Below are 6,000 nucleotides of genomic sequence, written 5' to 3'. Positions count from 1 at the left end.
AGATAGTGAAAGGGAGAAAGAACAACAAATATATAGGCAAATTTCTGCTTGTAAGAGCAAGAGGGCAATAATAGTAGGAGACTTTAACCGTCCCAATATTCAGGTTTCAGTTATAGCAATGACATCTATGTGTCTACAAGTGCCTTTAACTTGGCTACCTTGTTTATAATACTTCTTGCATTGAAATATAAACAGTTTAACCTCATCAATTTCCCTTGCTGGACACGTTTTATACTTTTTTTCTCCTATAATTCCACATCAATCACTACATCTTCAACATCACTAGCTAATGTTCTACTTCCATTTTTCTGATCTGAATCTGACCTATCTGATCCTACTCCTGGGATCCCAAGGTACTGGATTGGGTTACAAAAGAGCAGACTGCTTCTATGACAGTGTTGAGCTTTTTGTGTTGCTGGAACTACAGTTATCCAGGCAAATCAAGTGCTTCTCTTCATACTCCTGACTTGTAGAGGCAGGTTTTGATGAGTCAGGTGAGTTACTGGCATCAAAATTCTCATCCTCTGACCAACTTTGTAGCCACATTATTTATATGGTTGTTTCAGTTAAGTTTCTGGTCAGGGGCAACAGCCAAGATGCTGTAATGTGATGGCAATGTTATTGAATGTCAAGAGATGATTATATTCTCCTTTGTCGGAGATGGTTATTGTCTGGCATTGTGTGGTGTAAATGTTACTCGCACTTATCAGTTCAAGCCTGAATGCTGTCCAGGTCTTGCTGGATACAGGCACAGACTGCTTCAGTATTAGGAGTACTAAACACTGTGCAATCAGCAGCAACCATCCCCACTTCTGACTTTATACTAGATGAAACACCATTTTGAATCAGGAACTCTTGACGAACACCTGAAGTGATTAGCTGGGGCTCAGGTGATAACCACAGCTATTTCCTATAACCACAGCTATTTCACTTTGTTCCAAGTCCGACTCCAAACAATGGATTATTTTCTTTCTGATTTCAGTTTTGCTAGAGCTCCTTGATGTCATACTTGGTCGAATAGTGCTTCAATGTCAAGGGCAATCCTCTCACCTCAACTCTAAAATTCAGTTTTTTGTCCTTGACATTGAAGCACGGTTGTAATGAGATCTGGAGCTAAGTGTCATTGGCTGCTGAGATCCTAAGCTTTGATGTTTCCTTACTAAACCTCTGCCTCTATTCCTTAAAGCCCATCTAATTCAGTGTGCTTTTGGTTACCTGCTCTAATATCTCACATAGTTCATTGTCAAATGTTTTTATAATACGTGGTTCCTTGAGAAATGTTTATGTTAAAGGAGCACAACTGTTAAATGGTTTATGACATTTTATCAGGTGAAGCTCATCCTAACTCATCACTGAAAAACCTCTAGGAGTCAGGGGAAGAAGGAATTGCTATAAAATCCTGCTTTGCCTCGGATTTCATTGGCATTTGAGGGGGGAAGATTTAGGCCAGCATTGCATCAGACCAACAATGCTCTGCTGAAGTGTGACCAACACTTAGGCCATTTGTTACTACCACCTGTGTTCTCCCTCCAGGGCCTGAAAAGTTAAATGGAATGATTTGAAGGCCAGGAAAAGACTTGGGAGGAGAAATAGCACATGCACATGAGGGGGTGGGGGCAGAAAGAGGAAAATCCAAGTTGGGGGGGGCCCCCACACAGAATTGAGGACCGAGTGAAACAAAGAAAGTGAAATTAGCACCAGAGAAAGAGAGACTGGAGTACAAAGACTAATTGGGGTCTGTGTGTGTGTGTAAATATTGGGGGCTGTGTTTGTGTGTATGCATATTGGGGGCTGTGTGTGTGTGTATATTGTGGGCTGTGTGTGTGTGTATATTGGGGGCTCTGTGTGTGTGTATATTGGGGGCTGTGTGTGTGTATACATTGGGGGCTGTGTGTGTGTGTATATTAGAACATAGAACATAGAACATTACAGCGCAGAACAGGCCCTTCGGCCCACGATGTTGCACCGACCAGTTAAAAAAAAAACTGTGACCCTCCAACCTAAACCAATTTCTTTTCGTCCATGAACCTATCTACGGATCTCTTAAACGCCCCCAAACTAGGCGCATTTACAACTGATGCTGGCAGGGCATTCCAATCCCTCACCACCCTCTGGGTAAAGAACCTACCCCTGACATCGGTTCTATAACTACCCCCCCTCAATTTAAAGCCATGCCCCCTCGTGCTGGATTTCTCCATCAGAGGAAAAAGGCTATCACTATCCACCCTATCTAAACCTCTAATCATCTTATATGTTTCAATAAAAAATCAATTAATTTTGGAAGAAAGCATCAAACCCAGAGTTGCAGCAATACAATTAGTATCACATAAGCATCGACAGTGCTTTTTCAATATGATGTACCCCAATCTACTGCTGTAACTATGGGGGGGGGGGGGGGGGGGGGGGGGGAGAGATTGAGGGATCATGTGGAGAAATGACAGTAAATAGCTAAATTTATCGGTTTACACTATTGATCCAAGATTTCCATGAAATTACAGTGGGAAGGTTAGAGGAACCCTATGAAAATCTTCCTCCATTTCCCCCAAGCAGCAGATTTTTGATGAGCAGCCTCTGTGTACTATCAGTTCTTACAGTTTCAAATAATTAAGTTTTTTGACTTTAATAATTTTTGTGAAAATGGCAGAAATGGAGGCTGGCTGTTGGAGAGAAGTAACATTAGTGATGATAATTAACACAGAAAATTCTGAATTCATGTTAACTCAAGCTCCCTCACATTGCTGGCATCAGGTGGTTAGAAAATCACAATTCATTTAACAGGTGATTTTTAAAATGGTAAGGCTCTCCAATTAGACAGTTAACGATTATGGTTTGTTGCCTAACATTTTTCACTTAATTCTCAAGCAAATTTATCCAACTGTTTAGGCCACAATAATGTTGTTGTTAAATTAAAGTCCATCTGCTGAAAAGCAAATATATTTATTAAGCACTTTACTATACATAAGGACTTTTTGCTCAATATAATACAAGAAATAAAATAAAATCTTACAATGCAAAATTTAATGTACAGTAAAGCTATTTACAACCAAATACAAAAACAAATGATTTAAGTGTAAATCTAACTAACTGAAATGCAGTTAGGTGACTATTTGAATAAACAAAATAGATTTGCATAGCAAAACAAAACTGATTTAAAAAAATAGAAACACACAGAATTGAAATACTGCCTGGAATTAAACCTAGGAGAGTATGTTTGGAGGGAACAAAGCCACCTGTAATCCTCATCAATTGCTTTTCTTTCAACTGAATGAATGAATTACTTTTGACACTTTCAGTTTAGTAGAATCAAATAGGCAAGTATAGAGCTAACCCAGAGATTTAGGGTCTAATTCCAGGGAATAGGCCCAAGTCAAGAAAATGTCATTTTTTTGACTCCACAGGCATCCTTGCTTCAAATGATTCAATCCTCCCCCCACACCCCCCACCCCCAAATAATCCCCAACCCACAATGCCTGGGGAGTTGAAATATAGACTCAGATAATACTCACTCATGATGTAGTTCTGGGAATTTTCTCTTTACAGTATTTACATTACAGGGGCATTAAACAAATGATATTTCTAATGAGTTTAAAATCAAAATATTAACTCAAAACTCCAAATAGAGACACTCTGAAAATCTTAGCACCTTATGAATCAAGCTGACTATTGTCTAACCAGTACAATAATAAGGAAGGCATTTGTAAAACCTAATTAACAAGAAAGGCCGCAGGGATTATTTGAAATTTTAAGTACACTCCTCTTGAGTAATAAAACACAAACACTGCCCACAATGAAGCTCTGCGTGTTTATTACTATTATTACTGCTGCACAGTACCTGGGGCTCTGTTTGAATTCTGGGATGCAATAATACATGATCAAGCCTGTCAAGGCAAAGTCAACATTTCCAAAATCTGAAACTGCAGTCTGTCGATCAGACAATAGTCCCACAGGGACAAAAATACTGTATTGGAATACAAGCTTCTCTAACTTTTCCCACAAAAGGCTACGCTTAATACTCATATACAGAACATAAATTGATCTGGCCTTGGAATCAGCTCCTTGTCTAATATGAACATGCACTACACCACAGTTGTCCTGCCATCTATACCTTCAACACCTTACACGTGACACCATTTTTTAAACAAAGTCACAAACATACAGCAAGCAATCAGCTTATCTGTAACATGTTACGTAGCTGGGGCATTTTATCCCTTTCTTCCCCAAGAGGAAAGAAAACAACATACACAGAATTCAATATATGTTCTTGTACTCCATTATAATTTGTACATCCAACTTTCATTAACATGGGAAAAAAATCTCCCTTCAAAAATCATACTCAATTTGAAGTCACCCCCTTTTTTGTATGAATTTATGAATACAACGTGATATAACAGAAAACAAAATAAGTATTAGACCAACAATTCCAAACTCATTTTCAATTTGATGTGGATGACTCTGTAATGCCATCTCACCAAAACAATTTAATAGGCCAGGGAAAAAAGCTCCATGCATACTTATTCTACAAATGCAGATCTGAGCCCATAGCAATAGGCGAATATATTTTGCTACAATCTTCAGATCACATCTTTAGTCCTAGGACATCAACATTGCCTTGCTTGCTCAGAATCACAATCTTCTGTGTATCTCAACCAAATTCTAAATTTGCATTCTGCATGTTGAATTCCCCTCAATACATCATAAAATAACAATAATTGTTTTGTTGTTATGAAACTACAAAGTACACAAATATATAAAGCATATAGATGGTTATACTTAAAAGACAGACTTAAACATAGGTATAGCACAGGGTTGTTTTGAATGAAGCATTTATGCAGTAGTAAGACTTCGCCACTGCTGTTTTCACAAAATGAATGTGCTTTCAAGATGGATATCGGGTGACTTCCTCAAAATAAAGCTGATGTTCCACTGAGGCTGCAGTTGGTTCAGTGCCTTTGGAGTTCTGGCAGCAAAGTATGATGGGAATTAAATGTTGCAGTTCATTGAAATCCATTAGATTTTTTTCTGGAAAAAAATAGATGATGCTTAGTTTTAAATACATTCATAGAATTCATAGAATCCCTACAGTACAGAAGGAGGCCATTCGGCTCATCGAGTCTGCACCGACCACAATCCCACCCAGACCCTATTCCCGTAAACCCACGTTTACCCTAGGGTCAATTTAGCATGGCCAATCAACCTAACCTGCACATCTTTGGACTGTGGGAGGAAATCCACGCAGACACGGGGAGAATGTGCAAACTCCACACAGACAGTCATCTGAGGCCGGAATTGAACCCAGGTCCCTGGCACTGAGGCAGCAAGCAGTGCTAACCACTGTGCCACCAAGCCACCGGAACTTTTCTTGAATTTTTACAAGTTACCATGTAGTTTTTGCTGTTAAATGAAACAGCAATAATTAATTTCCGTATCAAGAAATGAAATCCTGGCTTTTTGCAATCCCCAACCCAAGGTCACTTAAATAGCACCTCTTGCTACAGTGATTAAAATGAACTAATTCATAGACTTGGATTTCATACTTGGGATCTACTTGATCTGTATGCCCCAGTTCTAAAGTGGCAGCAAATTAATTCAATCATCAGTCTTAACTTTTATTAACACAACACATTGATGTTATACTAATCATATGACAGATTTGCAATAAACTAGTCTGTGGAGGCAGTGTTCATTCAGCTAACCACTTAAGCAAATCCAATTGTTTTTTTTACATCAACGCCAGTGTTTCATTTTCTCCAATGAGAGCTGATGGGTCAAATACAATTACACTAAATCAAATTCAAAAGATGGAACTCACTAACAAAGTAGATTTTAAACCATGAATTGACCCCTATTTCTAGCCAAATATATTTTCAACAAAAATAAATCAGGGACCACCTTGTCAATGGAATCTTAAGATTTAAGAAAGCAGGACTTTTAATAGCATTGTTCCTTAAAATCTCTCTTGAATTTAATCAGTTAGAATACAATATTCTAAATTGTCCGAGT

At 38.5% G+C, this 6,000-nt stretch overlaps 1 protein-coding gene across 4 annotated transcripts in view; it reads right to left on the bottom strand.

Moving 5' to 3' along the window:
• Nucleotides 1–2,921: 2,921 nt before the first annotated feature.
• Nucleotides 2,922–6,000, bottom strand: part of ankrd50 (ankyrin repeat domain 50) — a 120,914-nt gene continuing 117,835 nt past the window's right edge. For all 4 annotated transcript variants that reach the window (XM_078211188.1, XM_078211179.1, XM_078211196.1 and 1 more), the window contains one exon: nt 2,922–5,019. The gene's annotated coding sequence lies outside the window, so the exon portion shown is untranslated. The remainder of the gene's footprint in view (nt 5,020–6,000) is intronic.

The sequence above is a fragment of the Mustelus asterias genome, chromosome 1 (assembly GCF_964213995.1).
Source record: "Mustelus asterias chromosome 1, sMusAst1.hap1.1, whole genome shotgun sequence".
Lineage (NCBI taxonomy): Eukaryota > Metazoa > Chordata > Chondrichthyes > Carcharhiniformes > Triakidae > Mustelus > Mustelus asterias.
Note: the sequence above shows the minus strand (reverse complement) of the source record. Positions and strands in the feature narration are given on the sequence as shown.